Genomic DNA, 20,639 nt, shown 5'->3' on the forward strand with positions numbered 1-20,639 from the left:
CTAAGGGAGGGCAAAAATTGCCAGCGGCATTTGTTTTATTTGTGAAATATATCTATTTGTTGGAGTGAAGAAGCAATAATTGGTAGTTGTAGAAAAATGTCTAGAGTACATGCTGTCATGGTTTTATAATTTTTGTGAACTATTTAAATCTGCCTGTTATATTTAATTTAAGTGCGGGATTCCCCCCCCCCCCCCCCTTAGTCATCAGTGAGACTACTTTTCTCGTTAAAATATTTCTAAATATGGCAGAAAGAAATGCAGTTTCTGACTATTGGTACCGATGTATTGTGTGGCCTTTGTTGCTTTGAAATAAAATTCCTTTGTTGTTCAAGCAGCTGTACATTACTCGCAGTTCTAATAAAATGTCTCGTTAGTATCAGAGGTATCTCACAGATGAAGAGGTGTCGGCTATAATAAATGAAGCCAGTCAAGGTGATGAAAGTGATCCAGCAGAATATGATACAGTTCTGACATACGACAGTGACACAGCAATTGAAAATGAGTCAAGTTCACGGAGTTCACCCCCTGATGAGCAGCATGCAGCTGCTTTCAGCATCATTATTAAGGAAAAAGCGCCTCCAAGCACCTCCAAGGCAAGTATGCAAGTCAGTACAAAATATAGTGAATTTTCGTGAAGATCTGACTACCGAAATAATGAAGATTATCGTGGAATATATAAACCAAGAAGCTCGTAATAAGAACTTAAAACCTAGAACCGTAGAAGAAATGTACGCCCTCAATGGTATTTTGATACTCATGGGCACAAATAATGACGCTAGACAGCCTCTTGAGGACTTATGGGAGAAAGTATTTGGAAAGAATATGTACATAGCTACAATGAGTCGTATTAGATGTGGAGAACTTCTGTCCCTGATTAGATTTGATGATAAAGAAACAAGAACTGAGAGCTGAAAGCAGGATAAGTTTTGCCCCCTTCGTGAAATTTTCGACTAATCTGACGAAATGTTTGTGAAATACTACATATCACGTGCACATCTAACGATCGATGAAATGCTCTACCTATTTCGAGGGAGATGTCCGTTTAAGGTCTTTGTGAAAGACAATCCCGGGAAGTATGCCATATCGATTAGGATGTTATCAGATGCAAACACGCGGTATGCTGTAAAAATGGAGATCTGTGCAGCGAAGGATGCACGACCTGCCGAGGAATGGAGTGCAAATGCAGTTGTTAGTCGCCTAGTGAACCTGTTGATAGGAAGTGGAAGAAATATAACAACAGATCGTTATTATACATCAATAGACCTAGCCGAGGAGCTTTACAATGATGACAAGTCAACTTTGGTGGGAACACTGAAGAGTAACAGAAACACATACCAGAACAGCTAAAGAAGACGCAGGGTCGAGAGCTATATTCCTCTAAGTTCTTATTCACAGATCCGAAAACAGGCAACCCACCAGTTACCTTGGTTTCATATATCTCCAAACTGAAGCCTACTAAGAATATCCTACTTCTTTCCACACAACACAATGATAACAAGGTGGATGAGTCGACAGAGAAGAAACAAAAAAAAAGACAAACATCAATGTCTGACGCAATGAAATCAAAGGCGACATACACAGCATTAATCAACTGACGCGACATCATTCTGTAAAACGAGGGACGAGAAAGTGGCCACTATATCTCTTTTTCACAATGATAGATATTGCCTGTCTCAGTGATGGACCAATTTTCATGATAAACAATCCAAACTGGAATAAGAAGAAGCCTGTATCTGCTAGAATTAGGTCAACAGCTCGCTAGGCCAGCTGTGGAAGAGAGAGCAAAGAATATCATAGGTTTACAAAAGCCTATCATCTCTGCAATGGAAATTGTTCTAGGGAAAACGCTGCCCTGCATTACTGTAACTGTTCAATCTGTTGAATTTTATTCAAGAGGCAGATGTCACATCTGTTTGAAGAGTAAAAACCCTAGAAACGAAATAGACTAGATGGCAAAAGTGTCTATAGTTCTTTGCAGATGTTTCAAGTATGTGTGCTCCACTCATTCTGCAAAAACAGTCATAGGCAAAGATTGTGAAATTAAAAGTGAAAGTCAGTAGGAAGGAAAAACTCAATTGTAATTTCTGACTTTGATTTTCTGTTTTTTTATTTGTGATTAGCTAATGTACGTTCTTTCATGATTTCTTAATATAAGTCTGATGTATATAAAAGTTAGTTTCATGGTAGAAATATAATAATATTGTTCATATTCATTACTTTATTTATTGTGCTTGTATATGTTAATATGTTCCTAATAACTGTTGAAAGTGTATTGCAACCTAGTAAAGAAATTCATAGTGCATTAAATAATAAAAATAAAACAATTAAACAAACAAAATGTTAAAAAGTGAAAAGAATTTGAGGCCAAATTTTTGCCACCTCTTAGACATCCATGTGACAGATACGAGTTTAGTGGTGCTTGGGTTGAGAAGGAAATACCTGACAGTTAAGCTGTGTAGGCTGCATTAAGTCACGCTTGGCTGTAGGCACTATTTTCTATGCATCTTCACATGCTCACAGTGCGCTCAGAACTGAAAAGAGCGTCGGGACGCGATCCACACGCATATTAGACACCTATCCAAAACATCCGTAAAAAGCTCCATCGAATTTTCACTACGGTTTCCAATTCGAGGCCGATCGAACCTTACTTTCCGAATAGTTTTCATATTTGTGGCCCCCCTCTAATAATCTGGATGTCGTCGAAATCTTACACTGACAACTTCCTTCCTCTCCCTTCACTGCAGCAACATCAAGAAAATTTCTTAGGTCTTCGTACATTGGAATTATATACATGAAATTAACATGAGAAATGCTGCTTCAGTTTTTCACACCTTCGCAGCTCCCTCTCTTGGGCGTAATTTGATTCACTCCAGCCGGCAGTGCCGGCACTACGCTGGCGACCAGAGCCTGGGCCATGTGCTAAAACATACGATGGATCTGAGTGAGTTTTACGTTTGCTTGCCAAATCAAGTAACACCTGGGGCTTGCGCGAAAGTCAGCGGTGTTTGTGTGCGTGCATGTGCGTGTGCGTCCCTGTGTGTGTGTGTGTGTGTGTGTGTGTGTGTATGTGTGTGTGTGTGAGTGCGTGCGTGCGTGCACTGAGGGCACGGGGATCGCAGAAAGCATCCAGCCTGGGAGCCGTTCTTTCCCCTCTTACTTCCTTCCTTCCCTCGTTGCCGACGCCGGCGGCGTTCGCGCACCCACTGCTGGGACCACCGGCATGAACGCGAGGGCTTTGCGGGAGGAAATACGCGGCACTGAGAACGAAAACTTGTGATACGTCTTTACTCCATTACCCTCCCGTCGTCGCCGCCGCCGCCGCCGCCGCTGCCGCCACCGTCACCACCACCACCACCGCCGCCGCCAACACCAGCACCAGCAGCAGCGCCGCTTTTCGCCACACGCGGAGGGAAATCTTATTTTGCATGTTTCGGCGAAAGCCCTTTCATTCACAATAAATTCCGGGTGGCGCTGGGGTGGCGCGGCAGAACCGCGTAACGGCGGGCGCGGCGTAGCTGCCGTCCGCGTACACCGCCCACTCGCCGCGGGACGTGTCGTTTTTACGCAAAACGCTACTCCCGACGGTTCTATTTACGTTTATCAAAGCAGAGGCAGTGGGTGAGTCAGTCAGCGAGTGAATTACGTACGGAGCTCGAGCTGCTGGTGGGAAGATATTTCTCAATTTTCGAATATTTCTCAATTTTTCGCAGTCGACAAACATATATCCACGTATTAGCCTACTTTCGGTGCGTGCACCAATAAAAACAAACTCTTACGCTTTGTACTCGTTGGAGTGTTCGTTCATATGATGGCAGTATCACTGGGCGGTGAATGTGTCCAATTGAAAGGATCATCCCGTGTACTTTGTGAATGGCAAGAAAATCATAAAATCCTTCCTATTTTTGGTCCTACTAATGCTAAAATCTCAGACTATTTCAATTTATATTCTAAAGTAAGTCATGTGGTCCATGTTTCCTCACATGTTCCTACATTTTCGGGAGCCCAAACTAATTTTCCTCAGTGTCGGCTTCCACCCGTCTTTTAAATCTTCTATAAATTATGAGTGTCAGTGTTTTGCAATCACAACTTATGAATTGGTGAATCAGTAAATTCACCATGTCAGAACCTGCCTTCACTCTAACTGCATATATTACATTCTTGTTCGCCAGCCGGAGTGGCCGAGCGGTTCTAGGCGCTGCAGTCTGGAACCGCGTGACCGCTACAGTGGCAGGTTCGAATCCTGCCTCGGGCATGGATGTGTGCGATATCCTTACGTTAGTTAGGTTTAAATAGTTCTAAGTTCTAGGGGATTGATGACCTCAGAAGTTAAGTCCCATAGTGCTCAGAGCCATTTTTACATTCTTGTTCAGCAATACGGCCAGGTCTGGGTTGTTACTATGGAGGTGGCCGGAATGCCCTTCCTGCCTGTCGCCACCCCGTTGCCCCCCCCCCTCCCCCGCTGGGGTGGGGTGTGAAGTAGAGTACCTCAGCTGCCTGCGTCAAGTGTAAGTGTGAAATAGTGCGAACGTTTTTCAAATGTCTGCGAGTCGTGTAAATGAGGCGGGACGTGGGGACCAGCCCGGTATTAACCTAGTGGGATGTGAAAAACCGCCGAAAAACCACATCCAGGCTGGTCGGCACACCGGCCCTTCGTCGGTAATCCACCGGTCGGATGAGATCCGGGGCCGGCGCGCCTACTCGAGTCCAGCGCATTATAAGCTAACCTGGCGGGCCGCAGCAATGACATATCGTGTGAAATTGTTTTATTATGATATGTTCTCCAGAGTTTGAAAAATTTGATGTAAATGTTATATACCCCGTATTTTTTGTTTAACACTAGGAACGGAATCTGACTACGACTTGTACAGATACCAATCCGTAGTTTTAACAATCGAAGGATACAGAAAGGAAGCAGCAGTTGAAAAGGCAGTGAGACAGGTTTCTGCCTGCCTCCCTTGTTATTCAACGTGTAATTTGACAAAGCTGTGAAGTGAATCATGACGTAGTTTGGAAAGGGAATTAAAATTTTGGGAGAGAAAAAAATTAAAGTTTTCCGAAGACACTGTAATTAAATCAGAGCATTCTATGGACCTTAAAGATCAGATGAACGAAATGGATAGTCTCGTAAAAAGAGATTGTGAATGGAAACTAATGTAAAACAAAGGCAATGAAATTCAGTTAAATAGAATCTCGTGATACTGAGGAAATTAGTTAGGTAATGAGACAATAAAGGCAGTAGATGAGTTACACAAATATAACTCTCGGTGGCCAAGGTACAGAAGATACAAAATGAAAACTGAATCATTTCTGGAAGAGAGAAATTTGTTAATATTGATTGTAGGTTCCGGTGTTAGGAAATCTTCCCTGACTGTAGGTGAACTGTAACTCTGTGTGGAAGTGGAAACAAAAAAATAACAAAAACTTTTTAAATATGATCTTGCAGAAAAATGGTGAATTTTAGTGGGGTAATTTGGATAATTATTGTAGTGGTAAAGAATTCTAAATTACAATGAATTAGGAATTTATAGCACAATTTGACTTAAAGGAGGGATGGATTCGTAGCGTATATTTTGAGGCCTCGACGAATAGGCGATTTGGCAGTGGATGGAAGTGTAAGAGTTAAAAGCTGTAGAGGAAGACCGGTGCTAGACTACACTAAGTAGTTTCAAATGGGAGTGGGTTGCAATAGGGCAGAGATAAAGAGGATAGCACAGGATAGACTATCATGGCGGACTCCGTCAAACCGGCCTTTGGATGCATGACAACAACAACAGCAAGAACAACAACAACAATGTTAACAGGCGGTCAATAGGCCCTTCTAATCTCCCCGTTTGCTGCATTTGAGAAGAACAGACTTTCTACTTACTTTTTAGTTCACATTCGATCACGCGACCATTTTTGTAGCTCACTGTTTCCTTGTTGAAACTAATCAGTCAACTATTAATCAGCTGCTTAATATGTATGAGGACAGGAAAATTCTCTTATCAGTAGATATGAATGTTTGTATGCATTCCGTCAGCAACATACTTATGTATATTTGACCAAAGCAGTCCCTCACTTACACAGCTAAAGCAGAAAGGTTCAATTTAGTGATTGCCTAATGACATGTGTACGTTGTCGGCTTCTCAGTCTCGTATCACAGTTGCAGTATGTAACTTCCCAACATAGAAGCAAACAAAGGTCCCACAAATCTTGTAGACTGTCAACAGCACCACCATCATCAGCTAGACTAGTTGCGCCACCTGTTACCAAAAAGCATTGTTAAGTTCCTTCTTTATTGATGGCATCCTCCTTTAGAACAAGACAACCTCTGCTCTGCGTACATTTAAATATGGGAGAAGGTTGCTGTAGTTCCACAGAGATAAAGAGGTTAGCATAGAATAGAACACATTTAAGAAAAATCTGAAACTATTCTTTTTGTCACCCTGATAAATTTTCTCACGAAAAAATATCTCTGTCAAATACGGACACCAATGCTCAGTTTCCCCCAGCTACCTTTCTACCTCTTTCTGCCATGGCCCACGGTCTACATCTACTTTTCTGTAAATTTATTGTTCTACTCAGCCTAAACATAAATAAACATTTCTTAGCTATAACTATTGCTCTTGTTTCTATTATAACGGACTTATGTTAAGCTTAAAACATCACGCACTGCATATAAATATTTGAATATTTGGCTCCACTTTATAAGTTGTTTCGACAGCAAGAACACGCTAATTTGCTTGCGTTCGATTAGGTACAAGGTGGAACAGTTGTGTACGCATACGTATGTTTCAGTAGACGATGCTTTATCTGGGCTGAGGGTGTTTCAGGATGATGCACGAACTGCTGGAGTGAAGCCAGCACGCATGTTCTAAATTAGTCACTGTGACACACAAACACTTCATTATACTGTTCATGTGGCGAAAACAAACACGAAGTGTTTGCGTGCCTGTGTATTTAGAACACGTGTGATACTTGCACTAGAGTAGTTTGTGCATCACCCGGAAAACACATAAGGCTCAAAGGTAGGCAAATTTGTGATCATTGCCACATATGCAAGTGTATACAACTATTTCACCATATTTCTAGCCAAATTCTGGCACATTAGCACGTTTGTGATACCAATATAGAATGGAGTGCTAAATATTCAGATATTGTCCTGCGATGTAGGAATGGACGTTAGGCTGCTGATGAAATCATTTATGTAACTGGAAATGTTATCCATATGAAGACGGGCATTATGGCCAGAACCCGTTACGGTGCTGAAGTAAAGCCTTTTTTTATATGCATCTGCGGCTGTTTATGTTTTTCATCAACATCTTATATCATTTGTGTTAATGAGTATCAAAAAAGATATAAAGAATGGGAGATTAGTTGCAATAGTAAGGGAATTCGAAAATAAATAAAATATGTTATCAGAGTGGAACTGTGGATCAGTTGTGTTGGTATGTGATCAAGATAAGATGCATGTGTTCCTTTCGAACATTGGGCCTCTAAGTTATTCAACATTAATGCCGTTCCTAATTACTGAGGGTAAATTCATGAAACACTCTCATTCTGTTGAAACAGTTGTCATTTCACTGCACAAGATTACCATATTAAAGATGTTGCGCCAGGAAACAAACAAAAAACATGAATATAAATGATACTGCACCTGAGAGAGGAAAACAAAAATATAACCAAAAGAAGGAAATATATCGAACTGCAGTTTTAACTAAGTTTTAATTATCAATATAGCGTAATTTACTACCTACGGAAATAATTCTTAACATTTACAATTGCCGAAATGTGACACCGAAACTTTCCTGTCGGATGAGCGTTCGAGGAGGACTCAAACAATGTAATATTTGTGGGACTTGTTCAGTAATAACAAGATAACAGCGTCGTTAACTACCGTCTAGCTGTCGGGAGAAAATATTCAACAAATGTCCAATCTCCAGCGAAAAATGTAAGCAAAACATCGCTCTGGTGTACTTTGTGTTTTATGGTTATTATTGTCATATCAAGTTCTGTTCATATTGATTTATGCTACAATGCGATTCTAGACTGACAGTTCTAGCCGTTAAATTTCATCTGGACTTACAGCATACAGGCACTCACTGTACCGTATTTCATGTCTCAGTGAGTCGACAACGTTTCCTTGTAGACGTCTTGTTTTAATTTTGCGCTCAGGTTAAAGCTGGGAGTTGGTTAGCGCGCAATCCAGTTTGTGCTCCCGTACGACCAAGGTATCATTCGCCAAATATTCTGTTGAGGTCTGCAATTATCTGCGCGGAAATGGTGGGACTCAAGTCATGTTTGTACTACAGGTATTGGCTAATGTCCAGAGTGTTTTTCCCAACAACTGCAGCAATATATCTGCTACGAACTGTAGGTACTTGTGGATATTTAGAGTCCCGTCAGTGAAACAGGGACCAACGGGACGATTCTGAGAAGCCGGCAATGCATATTCACGTATCTACGTCGTTGATTTTCCGCATCTCGAAGCGGATTTTCAAAGGACCAGCAGTGTATATTGTGGAAACTGATCTACCATTGGGTTAGGAAAGATACTTCATGCGCACAAGGGTTAACAGGAACTAAGCATTACCCCCATTTGGAGAAATGTAACCGATTGTGGAAGTCACTACACTAAAGCTGTTGTTGATGTGAAATGGAGAGAATGCGTAGTACAGTAATATTCGGAGAACTCTCATCTGATTGATCCCTGCCGTCCTTCCAGACTGCCTCGTAGAGGCGTGTGGATTGTATCGTATCGGTGCTAAAATGTTAGTTGCATTTCTCTGTCCGTTTGCTGCTCCACTTTGTTGGTTAATTTTTACACAGTCCGATTTATCGAATATTTTAAAAATATCTGAAAAATACAAATCGTGAGACCTCTCCGCTATCATGATGCAATCACTCTAGTTTTGGGATACCTTATTTACTATTTGATCGAGGTCCAAAAAGGTTATTTCATTCAGATCCTCTGCGAAGGCTCTTCCTAATGCCAAAAAAAGGAACACCATACTATTAAACAAAACCCAAAATCCGTATCTAAATTCGTCAAATACAAACGTGAATCACTACTTGCTCATCTCAGAAAATTTATGTCTTTTCCATCGTAACCTAGCAAAAATTGTATCTTGATATATTTACTCGTTTTGGATACATTTGTACTGCGTCACCCTCTATGTTAAAGCACCATATTATTCTACAGAATCGTTTTTTATGTTTCCTTAGATATTTATGTAATTTTTTGGTTGAATGACAGTATAGGACTATCAACGGCTATGTTTAGAGGTCAGACGTTGTATCATCATATCATACAAGCGCTACTCAGAAAGTGAGGTCCGACCGGTAGCAAAATGGAAACCACAGTGAAAGCCAAAGATGTTCTGTTTGAAACAGTTTGCTACACCTTCCAGTTACTTCTCTACACAGTCGCCGCTCCTACTTAGACATTTATCGTAACGTTGTATCAACTTTCCAATATTTGCGAAACTTTCTGACCTCTTTCAGACGATCGTGATGACATTGTTAGAGTCTGAAATGGGATGTAGCTCATGACCTTTATGAGCTGCGCATCGTTAATGCAGGCTGGATTCCAATTTACTGTAATATTTACTGACTCTTGAAATAAAAGGGAGTTAGACTCTGCATACAAATAATTTTGTAAGACATTGTCCGTGTTATTGTTACGATAAAAATGCTCAATTATAGATTAAAATAGTTATTATTATTTTATGAAGACGAAATGTTATTGTTATGCATATCCAAACGTAACTTTAAATCCTTCGACTTTTAGTCTGAAATCAGATTTTACCTAGGTTATGTATTTGAAATGTACATAATGTTTCATGCTGATTACTTAATTAATTCAAATAAAATAATGTCTTGTTTGAGAAGCTGAGGTGAGATGTTATGACGTCCTATTTCGGTTCAGATAGATCATTTTCTGAAAAACCAAGTGGAGGTGTATGTTCATAATAGATTTCGTGGTGTTATCCTTTGGGACCAAAACTTGCTCATGTAGTGTAACTTGCAGCACGTTGGCTAGCGAGAAAGGGAAACAACCCAGACACGGATCCAATCCCGCGAAGGAGTGGTGGTGTCAGGGCGGTTTCCTCGTTCGCTGAGGTATATTCTGGGAAGGTTCCCGAATTATATCTCATACGGTACGATACACAAACAATTGAGGTATGAAAGCACACAGAACAAAATTTACACGATTCAAAGACAGATGGTGTACACGACCTCCCTCCCATACATTACGTTGACGAATGTGGCGTCAGGAAGCACAACCACCCACAAACATAATTACTAAAACTAAAAAGCTTACCAAATACTAAAAAAGTGGATCCAGTGCTGGACGGCGTCAGCGCTAGGGAGAAGAAGAAAGATTCAATATGAACAAAATATTATTCTTCTTCTCAATATAAAATTCCAAACTTATAATAAATTTGGAAAATGAAACGTAAGCGAAATTCCGAATCTGTCAACTGTTTAGGAAAACACATGTGATATTATTTTGGTGGAAAGAACGGGGTCTTTCAAAAAAATGTGTGTGAAATCTTATTGGACTTAACTGCTAAGGTCTTCAGTCCCTAAGCTTGCACACTACTTAACCTAAATAATCCTAAGGACAAACACATAACCCATGCCCGAGGGAGGACTCGAACCTCCGCCGGGACCAGCCGCACAGTCCACCACTGCAGCGCCTTAGACCGCTCGGCTAATCTCGCGCGGCGGGGAATTTCAATTTATGTTGTCTTACAATCGAAACTGTATTGTTCTGATATACCAGTAACAACATTTAAATGTGGAACTTTGGGTTAAAGGAAACAGTTTCATGCCGATCGCTTGCTGTCAACCTTTCAATGTTGATGGCGTTGAATTTATGAGATGACTTCTCTCACAACCATCTAACAAATTCAACAGCTGACGCAGAGGGATGTGGTTAAGTGAGTGGTCTTGCATTCGGAAGGAGTGGCTTCAGATCACCACCCGAAAAGATTAATTTGTGTTTTCCGCGGTCTCTTTGAAACATTTGCGGTGAGCGTCTCGATAGGTCCTTTGTCACGGTCGATTTCTGTACCCAATCTGGTGCCCCACTTAGTGAAAATAGTAGAGCTAAATTATGAATACAATAACTTCATAAAATAAATCGAAACCAAAACGCTATTCCAAGCCAATGAAGACATTACTTTTGCCTCTTCTGAATTTACTCTACTGCATCAGATATCCCGCATCGAACTAAGCTGTTAATTATTCCAGCGAAGTTTCTAGATCCATATTGTTGGTAGATCGACGAGAATATGGTAGTTTGAAGTCGGAACTATAATGAGTGACAAGAGCTCTGGTTTGATATACAGTTTCAACTAGGCAGATACAATAAATCCAGTAAACACTACAAAAAAGAGCACAAAAAATATGACAGCTCAGTACTTTTGTTGTCAATATGGAGGAATAGAACAGCAGCTTAACAGGTAATTTATTTATTTATTTTTTTCTTCAGCGAATCCTTATTGCTTCATTGAACGATTCCTAGCAATAGCCCAACGAGAAATCTAAAATCATTAACGTCTGAGTAGCTTCGGACGGTATATATTTAACATATTTTAAGGAAAACTTGATTAAAATGGTAAGGAGCTGCCTTCTAAAGCTTTACATAAGGAATTACAATTGTGACAGACCCAGTTTTCTGTTTCCTTTCCATTACACCCCCTTTCATCTCGCTCTTCATATTGTTGGAACTCAAAGGATTAAGAAATTACGGCAGTGATAGACAATTTTCTCTTTCATTTTCATTACAGTCCGTTTCATCTCGCTCTTATTACTGTAGGCATAAGTTTATTTTATCATCTCTTTTTCAAACGTTGTCCAGACGCGTAAGTTTCACGGTGCCTTTTTCATGTTTGCTAGCTTAATCGAGCTGCGCTCTTTAATCAGACATATCTTTATACCGTCCTCAGATTAATATCAGAGGAGCAAAAGAACGAAGAAATTTATTCGACATCAGGTCCTCTAATTTGTCAGTCGTCTGTCGCTCTCAATAGAGACACAGAAGATAACGAAAACGAACAAACTGAGCGAACACTCTAAGCTTCACGTCGACTTGAAAACTGGTGATGCCTTTCAGCTTTTAGTGGAGACATTATTAAAACTACCTACAATCACTGGGCTTCCGAGTACATTTCGTAGGTTCCATTTATTGAGAACGACATAAGCTACTTCATTCTATAAAATTCAATAAAGTAATTACCACAATTATTAGTTCCTACATTCATATGTCCATGTTCGTGCTATTCCCTGTCAACATCAGTTCTGGTGGTGGTGGTTAGTGTTTAACGTCCCGTCGACAACGAGGTCATTAGAGACGGAGCGCAAGCTCGGGTTAGGGAAGGATTTGGAAGGAAATCGGCCGTACCCTTTCAAAGGAACCATCCCGGCATTCGCCTGAAACGATTTAGGGAAATCACGGAAAACCTAAATCAGGATGGCCGGAGACGCGATTGAACCGTCGTCCTCCCGAATGCGAGTCCAGTGTGCTAACCACTGCGCCACCTCGCTCGGTAACATCAGTTCTATTACACTCCTTACTGAAAGCTGAAGAAGGTGCGACAACCTGTGTGAGTGCGCCAGCAAGTTTATTTATTATATATTTCTGTGATTTTAGTCTCTTTACTCTTAAGCAATCATAAGTTCTTGTAAGAAAAGCTTTGGCGAACGTAAAGTCCCCTTGTTAGTCAATTTTGTCACTAGTATTAGGATCACTTCCTTTTCTAGACATTATTTTTCCTCCAAGACACACATTCTGTAGTGCCACATCATGTGCGGGATCTCTATTATGAAACAAACTTTCTTCATTGCTAGTCATATACTTCACGCAGCGTTTCGGAAGTTGTAATCTATATACTACTGAGTGTCGCTGCTACACCAAATATAATATTTACGTTCTGAATATCTTTGACGAGCCCGTTAAAAGAAGGAAAAGGAACTGCATATGTTAATACATATTGTGATATAATTCTTTTCAACACACCGCGGTCTTCATAAATACGAGATCGAAAGCCAGCCAGTTTATTCCAAAACTACTGCTTCAGACTAAAACTGCTTTGCTCGTCATAACTAAATTCTACGTTATAGAACGTATTTCTTATGTAACACAAAATAAATTTTTGGGAAGTACCTAACGATGTTCCGAAATGGTAGGCTGAACACAGTTGGCGGTGACGTATTAGTTGCTGTCAGAAGTAGTTTATCTCGCCGCGAAATTGAAGAAGATAGTTCCTGTGAGTTAGTATGGGCAGAACTCATTGTTGTCAACCGGAATAAAACAATAGTTGGATCCTTTTACCGAACCCCATCAATTCAGATGATACGGTTACTGAAAGGTTCAAAGGAAACTTGAGTTTGATTTTGAAATGAAACACGTACCCGACCCATCCGATTATAGTTGGTGGTGACTTCAATTTACCCCTTGAAATGTTAGCCAAAATACTTGTTAAATTCCGGAGGTATTCATGTAACATCATCCGAAATTGTGCAAACTCATTCTCTGAAGATTATTTTGAGCAGTTAGTTCATGAGCCTACACGAATAGTAAACGATTGTGAAAACATACTTGACCTCTTAGCAACAAAAAATCGTGAGTTAATAACGAGCATCAAAACGCGTACAGGGATTAGTGAACACACGGTTGTCGTAGCGAGACTGAATATTGTAACCCCCAAATGCCCCAAAAAGAAACGAAAAATATACCTATTCTAAAAAGCAGGTAATAGTTCACTTGATACCATCCGGAGAGACAATCTCGACCCCTTTCAAATTAATAATGGAAGTGCAGACCAGATTTGGCGTGAATTCAAAAAAAAATATCGGCAGCAATTGAGAGATTTATACCAACTAAATTCACAAACGATGGATCTGATCCTCCTTGGTACACAAAACGTGTCAGAACGCTTTTGCAAAAACAGCGAAACAAACATACCAAATTTAAAAACACACAAAATCCCCACGGCTGGAGATCTTTTACAGATGCTCAAAATTTAGAGCTGACTTCAATGCGAGATGCTTATCCCAGTTTCCACAACGACACTTTGTCTCGAAACCTGACAGAATATCCACAGAGATTCTTGTCGAACGTCAAGTATGTTAGTGGCAAGAAACAATTAATGCTTTATCTGCGCGATAACAATGGAGATACTGTCGAAGACAGTGCTGCCAAAGTAGAGTTACTAAACACAGTCTCCCGCCGGAATGCCTTCACAAAGGAAGACGAAGTAAATACTCCAGAATTCGAATCATGAACAGCTACCAACATGAGTAGCGTAGAAGCAAATATCCTCGGAGTAGTGAAGCATCTTAAATCAGTTAGTAAAAGCGTCTTCTGGGCCAGGCTGTATACCAGTTAGGTGCCTTTCAGAGTATACTGATGCATTAGCTCCATGCTTAACAACCTTGTATAAATGTCCGCTCGACCAAAGATCCGTACCCAAAGACTGGAAAGTTGCACAGGTCAGACCAATATTCATGAAAGGTAGTATGAATAATCCACTTAAATACAGGCTCATATCATTAACGTCGATATGCAGCAGGATTTTGGAACATATACTGTGTTCGAACATTATGAGTTACCTGGAAGAAAACTGTCTATTCACAAGTAGTCACATGGGTTTAGAAAACATCGTTCCTGTGAAACACAACTAGCTCTTTATTTGCATGAAGTGTCGAATGCTACTGACAAGGGATTTCAGATCGATTCCGTATTTCTGGATTTCCGGAAGGCTCTTGACACTGTACCACAAAAGCGGCTAGTAGTGAAATTGCGTGCTTATGGAATATCTTCTCAGTTATGTGACTGGATTTGTGATTTCGTGTCAGAGAGGTCACAGTTCGTGGTAATTGATGGAAAGACATCGAACAGAAGTGATTTCTGGCGTTCCGCTGGGTAGTGCTATGGGCCCTTTGCTATTCCTTATCTATATAAACAATTTGGGAGACAATCTGAGCAGCCACCTTAGGTTGTTTGCAGATGAAACTGTGGTTTATCGACTAATAAAGTCATCAGACGATCAAAACAAATTGCAAAACGATTTAGAAAATTTATCTGAATGGTGGAAAAATTGGCAGTAGACCCTAAATAACGAAAAGTGTGCGGTCATCCACATGAGTGCCAAAAGGAATTCGTTAAACATCGATCACACGATAAATCAGTCAACTATTAAAGCCTGTAAATTCAACTAAATACATAGGAATTACAATTACGAACAACTTAAATTAGAAGGAACACATAGAAAATGTTGTGGGGAAGGCTAACCAAAGACTGCGTTTTATTGGCAGGACACTTGTAACAGATCTACTAAAGAGACTGCCTACACTATGCTTGTGCGTCCTCTTCTAGAATACTGCTGCGCGGTGTGGGATCCTTACCAAATAGGACTGTCGGATTACATCAAAAAAGTTCAAAGAAGGGCAGTACGTTTTGTATTATGGCGAAATATGGAAGACAGTGTCACTAAAATGATACAGGATTTGGGTTGGACATCATTAAAAGAAAGAGGTTTTTCTTTGTGACGGAATCCTCTCACGAAATTCCAGTCACCAACTTTCTCCTCCGAATGTGAAAATATTTTGTTGATACCGACCAGCATAGGGAGAAACGATCATCACGATGAAATACGGGAAATCGGAGGTCGTACGGAAAGATATAGGTGTTCGTTCTTTCCGCGCACTATACGGGATTGGAATAATACAGAATTATTAAGGTGTTTCGATGAACCCTCTGCCAGGCACTTAAATGTGACTTTCAGAGCATCCATCTACATCTGAATCTACACCTACATCTACATGATTACTCTGCTATTCACAATAAAGTGCCTGACAGAGGGTTCAATGAACCACCTTCAAGCTGTCTCACTACCGTTACACTCTCGAACGGCACGCGGGAAAAACAAGCACTTAAATTTTTCTGTGCGAGCTCTGATTTCCCTTATTTTATCGTGATGATCATTTCTCCCTATGTAGGTGGGTTCCAACAGAATGTTATCGCAATCGGAGGAGAAAACTGGTGATTGAAATTTCATGAGAAGATTCTGTCGCAGCGAAAAAGTCTTTGTTTTAATGATTGCCACTTAATTCATGTATCATGTCTGTGACATTATCTCCCCTATTTCGCGATAATACAAAACGAGCTGCCCTTCTTTGTACTTTTTCGATGCCATTCATCAGTTCCACCTGATGCGGATCCCACACCGCACAGCAATACTCCAGAATATGGCGGACAAGCGTGGTGTAAGCAGTCTCTTTAGTAGACCTGTTGCACCTTTTAAGTGTCCTGCCAATGAGTCGCAGTCTTTGGTTTGCTCTACCCACAATATTATCTATGTGATCGTTCCAATTTATGTAATTTGTAACTGTAATCCCTAAGTATTTACTTGAATTTAAGCCCTTCAGATTTGTGTGAATTATCGCGTAATCGAAATTTAGCTGATTTCTTTTAGTACTCACCTGAATAACTTCACAATTTTCCTTATTCATGGTCAATTGCAAATTTTCGCACCATACAAATATCTTATCTAAATCATTTTGCAAGTCGTTTTGATCATCTGATAGCCTTACAAGACGGTAAATGACATCATCATCTGCAAACAATCTAAGACGGCTACTCAGATTGTCTCCTATGTCGTTAATATAGATCAGGAACAACAGAGGGCCTATAACACTTCCTTGCGGAACGCTGGATATTGCTTCCGTTTTACTCGATGACTCTCCGTCTATTACTACGAACTGTGACCTTTCTGACAGGAAATCACGAATCTAGTCACACAACTTTGGTTAGATGACGCTTTTGAGGAACGGTGTCGAAAGCATTCTGGAAATCTAAATATGTGGGGAAATCTAAATATATGGAATCAATTTGACATCCCCTGACGATAACACTTATTACTTCATGAGTATAAAGAGCTAGTTGTGTTTCACGAGAATGATATTTTCTGAAACCGTGCTGACTATGTGTCAATAAATCGTTTTCTTCGAGGTAATTCATAATGTTCGAAGACAGTGTATGTTCCAAAACCCTACTGCAAATCGACGTTAGTGATATAGACCTGTAATTCAGCGGATTACTCCTACTTCCCTTTTTGGGCAGTGGTGTGACTTGAGCAATTTTCCAGTCTTTAGGTACGGATCTTTCTGTGAGCGAGTGGTTGTATATAATTGCTAAATATGGAGCTATTTTATCAGCACACTCTGAGAGGAACGTGACTGAAATACAATCCGGACCGGAGGCCTTGCCTTTATTAAATGATTTACGCTGCTTCGTTACTCCGATATATCTACTTCTATGTTTCTCGCCATGGCAATTGTTCTTGATTGGAATTCAGGAATATTTACTTCGTGTTCTTTGGTGAAGGAGTTTCGGAAAACCGTGTTTAATAACTCTGCTTTAGTGGCACTGTCATCAGTGACTTCATCGCTGCTATCGCGCAGTGAAGCTATCGATTGCGTCTTGCCACTGGTGTGCTTTATGTATGACAAGAATCTCTTTGGGTTTTCTGCCGGATTTCGAGACAGAATTTGGTTGTGGAAATAATTAAAAGCATCTCGCATTTAAGTAAGCGCCATATTTCGAACTTCCGTAAAACTTCGCCAATCTTGGGGATTGTAGATATAGATAACTGCACGTCAGTTGGAACTAGAATGTCTATGAATTCCTAACTTAATCTCTGTCATATCCTGTTAGGTTCTTTTCACAACAACATGCTGTCTGCGAGAGAGTGGCTGAAATGATTAAGACTACAGAGGAGCTATCATTTCCGTCTGCTTATCCTGATTTACCTTTTCAGTGATCTCCCTAAATCCATTCAGGTGAATGCCGCGGCCGAATGTCAGTGCAAACCTCGACCGGTCGTAGTTCTACACCAGCTGTGACAGATATCTACTGAAAGCTTGCATCCCTTTCCCTCACTCACTCAGTTTCATCGTACTGAATTTGCAGTCAGACAGACAGCCTTTAAATTATACTAACAGACCTACTGACACGTAAGTGAGTCCCATTTATGAGCTATAACAAATGTTGCTCCGTTATTTATGATTCTGACAAAAATTTTCACTGCCAACTCCTCAATCAAACGATAAATGTTATTTAGTGTTACGTTTTTCTAGATGCTATTTCCATACATGGTAAGTAACACGCAAACATTCGTATTTTAATGTTCTAATGGTAACATAGCTATTGTCTTAAGTTTATAGTGCATTTCCAGAGAGCAAATGTTTTAAATGAAACATTTATACTGCAGTATTAAGAACGAGCTACTCACTGTTAGGTGAGTACACACACTTTATGGTCAAATACCTTTCATGTTCGATGAAGTTTACCAACATTTGCATGACAGATGTTACCTCCAGAGAGATATGTATCACATTATCCAGTAAATCAGAAGTAATTTGTTGTTTTTGAGATTATTGCAAACTCATACGTCATTCTTCGAACATGATAAATAGAAGACCTCATCGCACTCTGTGGAACAGCGGCGATACATCAGTGCACATGCTGGAAGAATTATAGCTGTGTTTCACTCGGGCATTAATATTTCGTGGATGCCTTTCGCGATACATCACTTCAAAGTAAACAGAAATTCTCTCTCCCTCCCTCCCTCTCGCTCTCTCTCTCTCGCTCTCTCTCTCTCTCTCTCTCTCTCTCTCTCTCTCTCTCTCTCTCTCTCTCTCTCACACACACACACACACACACACACACACACATAGCGAATCGCTAACACATATAAACCTTAAGGGCAGCCCGGTCACGGTTTATAACTAATGTTACTAAGTTATTTCTGAATCGCCAGGAGTCAAGATGTAACATCTTATCGGCTAACGAATGTGATGCTTATTTGTAACTTCATCATTGCTAATATGTTATATTAATCTGAAATATCAGGTACGGCAAGATCGCTTGTCAATCTCTTTATTGATAACCGGTTTCCTCCGATCTGTGCTGTCATCATTGGACCTTGTAACACATTAACAGTAGTTAATGTTCTTTACGAACTGGGAAGTCACGGACTGATATTGCGTAATTTTAAAATATGTTTGCAGAGCAAGAAGACAGTAACACCTTTGTAGATAGCAAGAACACTTTTGAGGGTCCATAAAATATTTAAAAAAATCAGTGAATTAGCGAAGTACTACACTATGGAAGCACTTTGCATGCAGTTATCAGTGTCGAAAAAGATTCTCGTTAATGATAACAAAAGAATTGCCTCTTTCTCCCTGAGTGAAGGGAAATGAAATGAAACTAGCTAATTTTTTATTAATTCAACATCAAACCGTTTTGTGCAATTCCTAGGGGAGAATAGCGCCGTTCTGAGTAGCAACTAACGCATGGAATGGCGACAAGTTATTGAATGTTAAAGAGAACAAGTTTCCGTGTGAAATAAGAAGAGTAACCTTAGATACGTTTCGCAATCTATTGTCAACGCAGTATCTTTACAGCTGCTAAACATGATTTAATTCACACATGAACCAAGTTTTCTGGACTGAGGTACCATCTGTAAATAATGATTAGAATGTTAATGAGAGATTTTTAAAAATTATTTTATGTTCAGAGCAAGGTTATTCTACATTTTTCTGCTCTATATAGTATCCATTGCTATAGTATGTGCTGAAATGTTACGTTTTAGTGGGACTGCGTATTTTGAGGTTGGCAAAGGAAAGTTTACGTCCTGTAGGAAACATCTGGAATCTTGTCATCTGTTCTTTCTGAAAGATTCTTCTAGCCGGATGTCAGCCTTTACGTTCTGTCACCGGTAATTCTCGGCACCATTCTGGCAACTTATATCCGCATACACATTTCGTTAGCCATTCCTATTGTTCTCAACTTTGTAGTTCTACCGTTTTAACCAGCAAAATGACTCAACAATCTAGTTTTAAAATGCTTTTTGTATCCCCTTATATATCTATGGAACTGCAATTAACATGTTCTCATAGATACGCTACATTTACTTGAAATCACCCGATTTCTCTCTTCTCAAACTCAAGGTGATTTTAAAAAGCCATGAAATTCTGTTACAAGTTTCCGGAGTTCTGTACTTAACAGATTCTTAGTCTGAGGTCAAATGCTTTACGAGGAAGCCTTCCTTCTACTTGTAGTAGTGAAGTGGCTGCGCTCCTTTGTTTCGTTCTCTCAAGATAAATATGAGGGCTATTCGTGAAGTAAGGCACGACCGGTCTCGAAATGTAAATCACAGAGAATCCCATGAACCTTTGGACAGATGTATTGGACAGTGTCCCTAGTTTGCACATAGGTAACTTCGTGTCGCTTTTCTCAGTTCTGAGCGCACGGTGACAGTGTAAAAATGCGTACCAAGTATTGTTTCGGCACAGTACGGGTGCCTGCCGAATGATTTCGCCCGATCTCACGCAACGTCGCATGACGTAACTGTCATGCATTTCCTTCTTCATAATAGTTCTCGGCCGCACACTGAAGGTGCCGTGAGGGTGCTCCTGCAGGCTTTCCGGTGGTCAGTGCTTGATCACCCACCACCCAACCCAGACTTGGCTCCCTTTGATTTTCGTACGTACTCAGATGACAATGAGGATAACATTTTGGCACAGACAGCGAGCTGCAGTCCAGCGTAGAAGATTGCGGAAAGCACAGGCGGCCGCCTTCTATG

The sequence above is a fragment of the Schistocerca serialis genome, chromosome 4 (assembly GCF_023864345.2).
Source record: "Schistocerca serialis cubense isolate TAMUIC-IGC-003099 chromosome 4, iqSchSeri2.2, whole genome shotgun sequence".
Lineage (NCBI taxonomy): Eukaryota > Metazoa > Arthropoda > Insecta > Orthoptera > Acrididae > Schistocerca > Schistocerca serialis.